Source organism: Artibeus jamaicensis, unplaced genomic scaffold (assembly GCF_021234435.1).
Source record: "Artibeus jamaicensis isolate MK-2021 breed Jamaican fruit bat unplaced genomic scaffold, CSHL_Jam_final contig_432, whole genome shotgun sequence".
In the NCBI taxonomy this organism is placed as follows: domain Eukaryota; kingdom Metazoa; phylum Chordata; class Mammalia; order Chiroptera; family Phyllostomidae; genus Artibeus; species Artibeus jamaicensis.
In genome coordinates this window covers 14,691,649-14,703,795 of record NW_026521828.1, presented here as the reverse complement: position 1 = coordinate 14,703,795, position 12,147 = coordinate 14,691,649, and the positions used below count along the sequence as shown (strand labels likewise).

At 38.5% G+C, this 12,147-nt stretch overlaps 1 protein-coding gene across 1 annotated transcript in view; it reads left to right on the top strand.

The window, feature by feature from the left end:
* The first annotated feature begins 3,079 nt into the window (after positions 1–3,079).
* SPINK5 (serine peptidase inhibitor Kazal type 5) overlaps positions 3,080–12,147 on the top strand; it is a 160,625-nt gene continuing 151,557 nt past the window's right edge. Inside the window, exon 1 of the mRNA XM_037161851.2 lies at positions 3,080–3,096. The gene's annotated coding sequence lies outside the window, so the exon portion shown is untranslated. The remainder of the gene's footprint in view (positions 3,097–12,147) is intronic.

Below are 12,147 nucleotides of genomic sequence, written 5' to 3'. Positions count from 1 at the left end.
CCATTTAAAAATTATTTAATTATTGTTCAAGTACAGTTTTCTGTTTTTTACTCCCATCCCAGCCCACCCCCCTCTGTGTTCCCCATCTCCCTCCCATTTCCACCCTCCTTAGTTGTTGTCCATGTGTCCTTTATACTAGTTCCTATAAATCTTTCCCCCTTTCCCCCTGAAATTCCCTCCTCTCTCCCCTCTGGTTACTGTCCCCTTGTTCTCTATCTCAGTGTCTGTGTTTTTTATTTTGCTTGCTTGTTTGTTTTGTTGTTTAGCTTCCTGTTAAAGGTGAGATCATATGGTATTTGTTTTTTACCACCTGGCTTATTTCACTCAACATAATGCTTTCCAGTTCCATCCATGCTGTTGCAAAGGGTAGGAGCTCCTCTTTCTTTCTGCTGCATAGAATTCCATCGTGTATATGTACCATAATTTTTTGATCCATTCATTTACTGACGGGCACCTAGGTTGCTTCCAACTTTTGGCTATTGTAAATTGTGCTGCTATGAACATTGAGGTGCATAGATGCTTTTGGATTGGTGTTTTAGGGTTCTTAGGATATAATCCCAGCAGTGGAATTGCTGGATCAAAAGGCAGGTCCATTTTTAGTTTTTTTAGAAAATTCCATACTGTTTTCCACAGTGGTTGTACCAGTCTGCAATCCCACCGACAATGGATTAAGGTCCCCTCTTCTCCACAACCTCTCCAACACTTGTTGTTTGTTGCTTTGTTTATGATGGCCATTCTGACAAGTGTAAAGTGGTATCTCATTGTGGTTTTAATTTGCCGTAATACCATTGAAGTCCTAGAGGAGAACATTGGCAGGAAAATCTCAGATATTTCACACAGCAACTTTTTTACTGATATGTCCCCCAGAGCAAGGGACATAAAGTAAGGAATAAACAAATGGGATCTCATCAAAATTAAAAGCCTTTGCACAGCTAAAGAAAACAGTATTAAAATAAAAAGAGATCCAATTGTATGGGAAAACATATTTGCCAATGATACCTCAGACAAGGGTTTAATCTCCAAAATATACCAAGAACTTACACGACTCCACTCTAAGAAGACAAGCAACCCAATTAAAAAAGTGGGCAAAGGACGTGAACAGACATTTCTCCAAGGAGGACATACAGAAGATCCAGGGACACATGAAAAGATGCTCAATATCACTAACTATCAGAGAGAAAAAAATTAACCATTTTAAACTGTGCAGTTCCATGGCATTTAATATATTCACAATGTCATGAAACCATTGCCCTATTTTAGTGCCAAAACATTTTTATGAGCTCCACAGTAAATCCCTTACCCATTAAGCAGCCCCTGCGCCCCTCTCTGCCCCTGGCCATGGCAATTACTGGTCTGCTTTCTGTCTCTGTACATTTGCCCATCCTGAGTATTTTACATAAATGGAATAATCCAATATGTCAGCTTTTGTGTCTAGCTTCTTTCACTTTGCAAAATGTTTTTGAGGTTCACACACATCATGTTAAGTGTCAGTGCTCCATTCCTTTCTATGGCCAAATAATTTCCATTATATAAATGTATTACTGTTAATTTATCCATTCAGTCATTGGTAGGCGTTATTTCTGCTTTGTGGCTATTGTGAATAGGGCTACAGTTTTTGTTTGTAGTTCTTTTGAGAATATTCTAGGAGTGAAATTACTGGGTCACATGTAATTCTGTAATGTTCTGAGGAATAGCCAAACTGTTTTCCACAATGGCTGCACCATTTTACACTCCTACTAGCAAGGTACAGGGTTTGAATTTCTCCATGCCCTTGGCAAAACTTATTTTCTTTATTTTTTAAAAGAAATTATAGCCATCCTAATAGGTATAAATGGTATCTTGTGGTTTTAATTTGTATTACCCTAATGATTAATGATGTCAAACATCTTATTTACCTACACTTTTTATTGAGATGTTATTGACATACATCACTATATAATTTTAAGCATAATGGTTTGACTTACATATATTGTGACATGATTACTGCTGTGAGTTTAGCTAGCAACTGTCATCTCATACACACATAATAAAAAGAGAAATCAAAAAGAGAAAGAAAAAAATGTTCTCTCATGAGAACTCTTAAGATTTACTTTCTTAGCAGCTTCCATATGTACCATGTTAGCGGTAGTCATCATGCTGTATATTATGTCCCTAGTACTTACCCACTTTGTAACTGGAAGCTTGCACCTTTGACCGCCTTTCTTTCTCCAGTACCTCCTACCCCTACACCCCACTTCTAGTAACCACAAATCTGATACCTTTAGATTCTACATGTAAATGATATCACACAGTATTTGTCTTTCTCTGACTTATTTCACTTAGCATAATGCCTTCAAGACCCATCCTTGTAGCAAATGGCAGGATTTCAAAATTTTTTGTGACCAAATAATATTCCAGTGCTGTATATACCACAACTTCTTTATCTACTCATCCATTACTAAGCACTTGGGTTGTTTCCATGTGTTCATTATTGTAAATAACACTGCTATAAACATGAAGGTGCATATATCTTGTTGAATTAGTGTTTTCATTTCCTTTGCAATGTATTTCAAATTGCTAGATCATATGCTTGTTCTATTTTTAATTTTTCTAGGATCCCCCATACTGTTTTCTATATTGTCTGCACTAATTTACATTTCCACCAACAGCAAGCAAGCTGTTGTACTTGCTGGCCATTTATACATATATTTACTTTGGAGAAATACCTATTTATTCAAGTTTGTTGCCCATTTAAAAAAATTTGGTTGCTTATCTTTTTGTTGTTGAGTCATAATATTTACATATTCTGGATAATAGTCTTATCAGAGAGCATCGATTCTCACTATTTACAGATTCTATATTTTCAAATTTGCCTACTTGGTAAAATTCATTTAAAACCCCCAAATCAGTACAGTTTTGTGGTCACTTGAAGACAAGCAGAGCTGTGAACAATGTAGTTGCTGAAGGAGCACATTCCCAAATGTCACTTTGTCTTCTTATTGCAGATCTCCTGCCCAGGTGAGCAGAGGACGGTGGTGGCAGGGGCAGAGCAGTGCATTAGGAGAAGCTCCATGGTCCAGCCGGATGAGGTCCAAATCCTAACTGTGGTACCTAACTGTTAGTAGGATGGACTCAGCTATGAGTCACTTCTCTCTTCAGAACCTTCTTTTCTCTTCATAAAACAAAGAAGATAGAATCTGCCAGCATGAACTGGTTTTTAGAATTTAATAATATAATCTATGTGATTATATCTCTTCTTTCCTTTTCTCTCTTTATATAATATATATGATATATATGCATATATCATATATAGGATATATATGATATATGTGTATGGTATATATGTATATATATACATATATGTGGGCAATGTTTTAGTTTTATATATAGATTACATTATATATATATATATATATATATATATATATATATATATATATATACATGGGCAATATTTTAGTTTTTTCTAACCCACTATTTGCCCTGACTTTTAGAATGTAAATGCCACCAATAATGAGACTAGACTATAATTTGTAAATATTTCTTTCATTTGGTCAATTGTCTTTCCATTTTCTTGATGGTATCTTTTGATACATAAAAGTTTTTAATTTTGATGAAGTACAATATGTCTTTCTTTTCTTTTGTGACTTGTGCCCCTAATTCTAACTGTTGAGGAGATGTGACCTTGCTTAGTTCAATCATACATGAAACAAGTATGCATACATGTGTGGAGTCCCATTTATTGATAAACACTGCAGCAGTACTTAGGAGAGCAAGAATGAACAGATAATGAAGGGCAGAGTTGAGAATCAAACTCATCTCCATGTTAAAACTGTAGCCATGACTGCTCTCATTATGCTGGAAAGGGTCACTGTGGTGAACTAAATAAAGACACCTGGAGGGTGATCAGCTTCCTCTCAAAGAGTTCTTAGCATTTAAGTAAAGGGGACAAAGAAAAGCTTTTTCTTTGCAGGGCATTTATGTTTGTAGAGGATGTGTTCAAAGAGAACAGATCAGTACAAATAAGAAATGACAAACCCTCATCGTTTCACTACCTTAGCTAGCTTCTTCATTCCCTGCATCTCCTACCCACTGCCTTAGGCCTTGCTCGACATTGCTAATGTTTAACGGGGTTGGCTGTTGTGATCACTAATTTTGGACACAAGAGGGTGCTAAAAGATATCTGTTCCGGCTCTTTAGGCTCAGGTGTAGAAAATCCCCGTTTTCTTCCATTAATGCCGTCTCCATTTGTGGAAAGGAACTTAGATTACAAAACTCAGGAAAATCTTAATGGAAATAATGAAAACACAGCCTAATATACAAATATTTAGGTTTCAAGATGAAATGAAGTTAGTCCCAGAATTGTTGATGATTTGGTACCGTTTTAGGTGCATGTGGCAGAATTTCAGAATGAGAAAGACCATTTGAGAGCATCTCCTTTCCTCCCCTTCTGCTCCACTCCTTCCTCACCTACCTACTTCCTTCCTGGGACTGGGCTAAATGCAGTCTTTTCAGCTTGGAAAACAAAAATATAAGCAAAGCTGTTCTTCTTGAAATGGAGGTAGGAGGCCGAGACCGAGTCTCTGACCTCACCTTTGTACCAGGGCAGGCCCAGAGGCATGTCTGGGTAAGCCCAGGGTACCACAGTAAAGATTTTAAAAAGTCCTTGCTGAAAGTCAGGTGGTTGACAAACTACATCCCTGGATAAAACCCTGCCTGCTGCTTGCTGCAGCCTGCAGGCTAAACAGTTTTTGTATTTTAAATGGGTGTGAAGAAATCAAAAGAAGACTATTTTATGACATGTGAAAATGATAGGAAATTTAGTCTTAGTATTTCTTTTTTTAAATTTTATTTATTTTTCAAGTACAGTTTTCTGTCTATTACTCCCAGTTTTAGTGTTTCTCAATAAAGTGTTATTGGAACATAGCAATGTTCATTCATATATTTAGTCAATCCTGCTAAATATTACCTATGACTGTTGCAAAAAACTCTGTATTTCATTTTTTTAAAATATCTACAAAATTATACAAGGTAATAATTACAATAATGTTAGATTTTTAACAGTATGTATAACAAGAATAGTACAACAAGGCAAAAGAAGGAATAGAGCTTATAGAAATAACATTTCTATATCTCATATCAATAATAGTGTAAATCTGAAGTAGATTGTGATAAATTAAAATGTATAGAATAACCCCTAGAGCAACCAATTTAAATTTTTTAAAGTAAAAAATTAATAAAAGGATTAAAATGTTACATTAGGAAATATTCACTCAATGCAAAAGAAAGTAGTAAAGGAAGAATAGAAAAACAAAAAATAAAAGATATATAGATTTTAAAAAAGCAAAATGGCAGGCAGTTGTAAATCCAACTCTGTGTAACATCAAAGGTGAATGGCTTAAGTGAGTCAGTCTAAAGACAGAAAATTTACCCATTCAGACTGGGTTAAAAACCAAGATCCAACTATATTCTGCCTAGAGGAGACATACTTTAAATTCAGAAATATAAATAGGGTAAACTGAAAGGGCAGGAAAAGATACATTATGCAAACAGCAACAACCATAAGAAAGCTGGAGTGGTTAATACTAAGATCAGGCAAATTAGTCTTTAAAGCAGAGAAAGTACAGATTGGAAAGCCTAAAATATTTACTCTCTGTCTGTTTACAGGAAAGTCTGCTGGTGCCTGCTTTAGATACTTATCATGACTTACTGGGATGAAGCAAAACATATGCACTAAAAATCTAATGATTTGAGAGCTTTTATTTGTGGCATATTTTATACTATACATAATATATCAGAGCAGTTCATATATATATATGGACTGTCTAATGATGGACTGCTCTTGTAGAGAGATGTGTGTATGATGCCAGGCTTCATCACTTACTACATAGATGACCCTGGGAAATATTGTTCTGAAGAGAAATAATATTTTGCAATACTCTTTATGTAGCTCCTTTCCCCACCTTTCCTGAATACTTTTGTACAGCATGCTTTCACTGCCAACCTCTACCTCTAGGATTTTGAAATTTAAGGCTGAGACAGTAGTATGAGAAAATAGGTTTTGAGTCTGGTTTTTAGAATCAAAGGCCAGAGCATCTGGAAGGAAGTAGACCATGAAGTATGTGTTAAAACAATATGAATAAAAGTCATACTGTACCACCCCCTAAGACTAAAAAAATTCCATGGATTAGAGGTGTGGAGGAAACACAATGTTGAGTGAGGAGGTTGGTGGGGCCCAGGCTCAGTGTGCCTGAAGGAACCTGAGCAAGAGCAACAAAATCAGCACTAAGACTCATTAGCTACCAACAGGGAAACAGCATCCATCATGAGGTGGGAGTCAGGTTATTAATGAAGATCATGGTATCACATTAGCCATGTGGGTCAGAGTTGCATATCATCCATGCCATAGAGCTAACTTAGCTGTCCTTATGATGTCCTGTGAAGACCTCCAGCTGAGCCATCAGCAGAGTGCTGCTCATGTCCTGTGAGAATTACAGCTCTTTGGGGCCCAACTTTTGCTCAGCTCCATCTAACTTGTCCTGTGTGGAAACAACTTTTATTCACCAGGTATGTCATAAGGCCTCTGAGATGACAGGAGGTCATGTGAACACACACAAGAGGAGTGATCATATGGGAGGGAAGCCTCACCCCCCATGTTTTGGTAGGAATGAAGGAATGGAACTGGTGTGAGATCCAGTCTGCTCCACCCCTGTTGCACTCAAAGCAGCAATTGCACTTACACATTAACCATTTTTTTATCCTTTGCATCCAATTCCAGTTAACTCTTCCAGATAGTTTTCTCTTATAGATTATAGCATTAATAAGTTTTCTCTGAAGTTAAATGACATAATGTGTAAAATAGAGGAGCATGTTGATTATTGTCTTAGGATGTGTTCAGTAAATGGAAGCTGTTCTTACTGTTCAAGAGAGAATGATCTCATAATCCCTTTAGGAATGATTGTGAAACTGGATGACTACTTGGTATTTGTGGTGAAGAATATTAAATTTTCTGAATGTGAAGTGGTCTCAGTGAGTGATTTGTTAGTTATGATTGAGTGCTTTTTCACCATGCTCTTCATGGGCTAGTACAAGCTAGCTATATCCAAATAGCCTGGAGTAGTTTTAGAAAACACAGAAGTCTGGGCCCAAATCCAGACCTTTTGATTTAGTATATCTAGAGAAGGGTTCCAGGTTATTTGTTATTAACAATTTGCCTCCTTCCAGAGGCTCTACAAGAAGATTCCTTTTTCTGCCTTTGCCAACTTCTAGAGGCCACTTGCATTCTGGTCCATGGTTTGGCATCACTCCAACTTGTGTTTCCATTGTCACATCTCACTTTCTGGCTCTGACCCTCTGCCTCCCTCTTATAAGGACCCTTGCAATATGTTGAGCCCTCCAGGACAACTTATTGTGGTCTTCTCATCTCAAGATTATTCATTTAATCACATCCGCAAAGTCTCTTTTGCCATATGAAGTTAACATATTCACAGATTAGGACTGTAAAATACACAGAGAAAGATGATTCCATTTATTTCTACCTAAATCCATGTATGAGCTTTTTCTTCTATGTCTCCATCTCTCTAAGTGCCCATTTTTTTGGTGCATAGGGTACCCTAAGAGGCTCATGAAGAATGGAAAATTCTAGGGTAAGATGAATGGGAACAGAACAAGCCTAAGAATGAGGCTATGAATAGCTATCACTCCTGCTAGATGACCAGTGGGCTAGGTGCTTACGTCTTTCAAAGGTTGACCTCATCATAGCTACTCAACAGGCAACATGTAAGACTTCACATCTGAAGGCAATAGCTTCTATAACTGGGCTGTGGCTATGGATGATGCCCACTGAAATGGACACTGGCCAGCCCCTGGATGCTGACCTAATACTGTCTTTCTGGCTCCAGTTACTGTATCCCCTCATTCTTTGTCCAACTAACCTCTAAGTCCCTCCTACCTCCTCCTTCTCAGCCTTGGGAACTTACCCTTTATTATCTTGAAGGTAAAATAATGTTCTGTTATCAGTCATATACCATCATGTCATCTATTCTCTCAAAATCTCCTGTATCTGTAGCTGAGCCATCATTTGTAGGTGATTAAGCTCAAAAGCCAACAACTAACAGCTTTCTTTGCATTTTGCTGTCAGTTCCTGTCTAAGGCAATGATAGAGAAGGCTTAGCCTTCTTTTCCCTTCTGAATGAGGGAAGAAACAGTGTTGAGGCAAATTCTGGAAAACAAACATATTAATTAGCATTTCAAAATCATATCCATCTTCGTGATTTTCAGGATTTGTTCCAGCATCAGCATTCAGACACAATTTCCTAAGTCCATGACCAGTGCTTGATCTGCTATACTGCAGCCCTCTGTGCTATCTTTAGCACACTTATTTCAATAATTGTCCAGAAACAATGTCAAGACCCTGGATTTCCAAATTGGCAATGGTATATTCCACCTTCATCAACATACCACCCACTGGGACTACATCTCCACTCTCACTGTGTGAGAGCATCCTGCTCTCCCACTTATGGTAGAGGTGTAATAACAACAGCTCTGCACCACCCTCAGTTAAGCTGCTACTCTGCCTTTCCACAATTTCAGCCAACTCTCTCTCTGACTCACCTCACTGCCTACAAAATCAGGCAAAGACTTGTAGACAATATCTCTTCTGCTTCTTTTCTCTCAGGGAGCATAGGATTAGCATGCAGTACACTGAGCACAGGGCAGCTCCTTTTCAGCTTGTTTGTCTGGTATTAAAAGGGGATGGGACCTGGCTTAAGGTCTGAAATAAGTTCCTTCCCACACATACCTGCCCTCCCTCTAATACCAAGGTACAAGTCAAGAATGTGGACTCTGCTTGGCAGTTCTACTGGTCCAGCTTCTTCATGCAAGTGGCTGCTTGTCTGACTTTGTCTCACCATTCCAGCTCTTCTCTTCCACTGTTATAATGAAGCAGTCAGAGCAGGGAGGCAGCCCAGATTAGTGGGTAAGTTACTCTGTGTTTGCATCAGAAAAAATATGGATCGAATCCCAATTCTGCGACTTACTAATTACGTGACCTTGGGCAAGTTATTTAAGTTCCTAAAGCTTCTATTTGCTCCTCCAGAAATCAAAACTGAAGACACCTACCTCACTGGATTGCCATAAGGATGAAATAAAATAAAATATGTAAAGCCCTTCATGCCATGCCTGGCATGTTACTCCTTAAATGGTAGTCTCAGTTAATTCTGTTTTATCTAATAAAAATGTGCTGAGTCCTTATGAAAAATACCAAGCTCAGTGCTGTAGAAGTAGATTAAAAAGGAGATGTGGTCCCTGTCCACAAAGAACATTGCAGACTAATGGGAGAGAGAGAAAATACCAAAGTAAGTGAAGAGGATGGATGAAGTTGGAGAGAAAGAACTGAGTGTAGATGAAGTCTGGAGGGGGATTCCAAAGAAAACTTCATTGTAAAGGTATGGGAAAGGCCATCTTAACATCATGCCTCATCCTGTGAGCCAAAGCTTTCCCCCATGTCCCTTTGTGAAACTCTTCTACTCAAAAGAGATGCATCAGGACAATGAAAATGTATGCCTTTATTATTCTGTGCTTTGGGGGGATTGCTGTGGGATAGTGCTACAGTGAGGTAGGGACCTTTAAAAAAATTCACAAAGAAACATCTCTTTCTTCCTAGTCTACTCTACCCGCTTTTTACTTAGACCACTGTGGTCATCTGGCTCATAATGAAAAAGCTTAGCTTTTTTTTTTGGCTAGATGACATTTAATCATATAATTTTCTGAGTAGGTTTTAACCATCTCTAAAATGTGGGATGAAAATGAACTGAAGTGCATGTATGCCAGGCTGAATGCATGTATTCCTCTCTCCCCTAGATAAAGCATGCTGACTCTCTGACCATCTGATCAGGTTTGTAGACTGAGCAGTACACGGGGACCTGGCTGGGCCGTTTCTCAGCTGACTAGCACAAAAGTTATAACATTCTCTTGTTCCCCGAATGTCAAAGGGGGCAGTGGAGTATTATTATGAGAATCAGGCCACTCACAGTACCCTAGTGCTGGCCCAGCTGTGACCATTCTGTGTAAAATCAGGCAAATTTTCTTAATTATTTTCTCAGTAAGCAAATGAGTTTAAGTAAGCCTTGCCCACAGCTCTGTAGAACACACATGTAACTTTTTTTTTGCAGAATCAAATGCTTTTTTACCATAAAAATGGTAAGAAATGATAGATTTAGCTTGGGCCACTTTATTTGGATATTGTGAAGATTGGATGGATATAAACAAAAATGTATTGGCAACTTAGTCTATAAGGCTGGTTTTTAAGTGTCTGAGAAGATTGACTATATTTCCATTAAGATTCCTCCAAGTTGGTGATTTCCTGTTCTTCCAACTGCATAGGACAGAATTTCTAGGTGTCTATAGACCCTCCTAATTGGGTCACTCTAGTCCAGTGAATGGGTCGTTGTCATCCACCATATATACATTCAGCAGGACAGAAATCAGCCTCAGGTTTTCCAGCGCTACTAGGGAGACAATAGGAAAGGAGCTGTTTTCCAGGATTTGTTTTCCAGCTGTTTCTCCAAGTGATATATTTTGCAGATATGATAACTGCATGTCAATGTATGCAAGTCGTTCTTATGAGTTCTCAGATTTGTAATAAAATCCAGGCCGTTGCCAAAGACCGCCAACATTCACATGCTCTGACCCCAGCCTACCTTGGGCAACCTGCATTATGATCTGATCACATGGGCCTTCTTTCTGTTCTTCATGCCATGACAAACCTGTTCCTGCCCTAGGGCCTTGCTCCTACCCTTCCCTCTGCTTGCAATGCACTCCTCCTAGATTTGCTCAGCTGGCTCTCATTCCTCATTCCTTCATCCTCTTTCTTGCCTTAGCTCAAATCTTACTTCCTCAAGGAGGCCTTTCCCGATCATGCTATCAATGGTTCCCCCCTTTGGCCCCATCACCATCTCATTCCTTTATAGTGCTTATCGCAATCTGTAATTGAATTATGCATTATTTCATTGACTTGTTTGCTCTGTATCTTCTCAATAGAATGAAACCTGCTCTCATGGGGTGATATTACAAAGATTCACAACCAGTATCACATGGATCCAATCAGTCTGAATTGACATGGGCCAAAGTCCTGGAACAGGGTCTAGGAAGACCCTCTGTCTGCCCTTTATTCCTTCAGTTGCTGGTGTTTGGGGATGTCTAGGAGCTCTGACATAGGGAGGGGTCGGAGTAATTAGGGAATTCAAGAGGATAGCTATGCATGAAGATATTTTCATATTTAAGCAAACAGCATGGCCACTAGTTTGGACTGGTTGACTATCATTCTGAACATTCCATGTCCGGCCAGGGCCTAGATAGTGACTGGAGCATAGCAGTTCTTCACATGGTGGATTACTTGAGTGTCATTAAGTCATGTCCACATACCACTTTCTCCAACATATTTTCTAGAAGAGCTCTAAGGTGCCCCAGGTTCATAAGTTACTCAAGGAGATAGGTAATGGTGTATTTAGGCTATAGGGTCTGCTTCAGTGATAACTAATAACTGTAACCCTTCATAGTTTATAAAATCTTTACATGTGTTATCTCATTTTATCTTTATAGCCATGTTGAGAGGCTAGCAACACAAGAATTATTATATTCCCTTTTCAGCTGAGTAAACTCAAGCTCCTATAAGTCAACTGGTAGCTAAAGGCTGGCAGAGCTTGGAAACAGCTCACATCTTCTGAACTGGGACTATGTTCTTTCCACTAGCCTGTCCTCCGTTCTAGAAAGATGTGAACCTGGGCATAGGAGAAGCTACTGGATATAGGTATAAAGTTTCTGGAATCTATAACTAGGGTTGTAGATGCCCTTATAGAAAAATTGTGTCTGTCTACAAATTGGATATTTTAAGCAAGAGTGATCAACCTATGAGGGTCTGGAGGAACCTACAAACCTTGTCCAAGAGGCTGGAGAAACAGGATATGATCAACCTGGAGAAGCTTTAAAGGACTTATAGTTAATTTTCTTAGATACGTAAGAACTAGTCTTGAAGATAAGATTGCTAGAACTTTTTCTTAGTAAGCTCACAGGGCAGTGTTAATACCAACAATGAAAAATAATTACAAAAATCAGGTATTTGATTAAAAATATACATTTAAAAATGAGAGGTAATATAGATTAAGACAG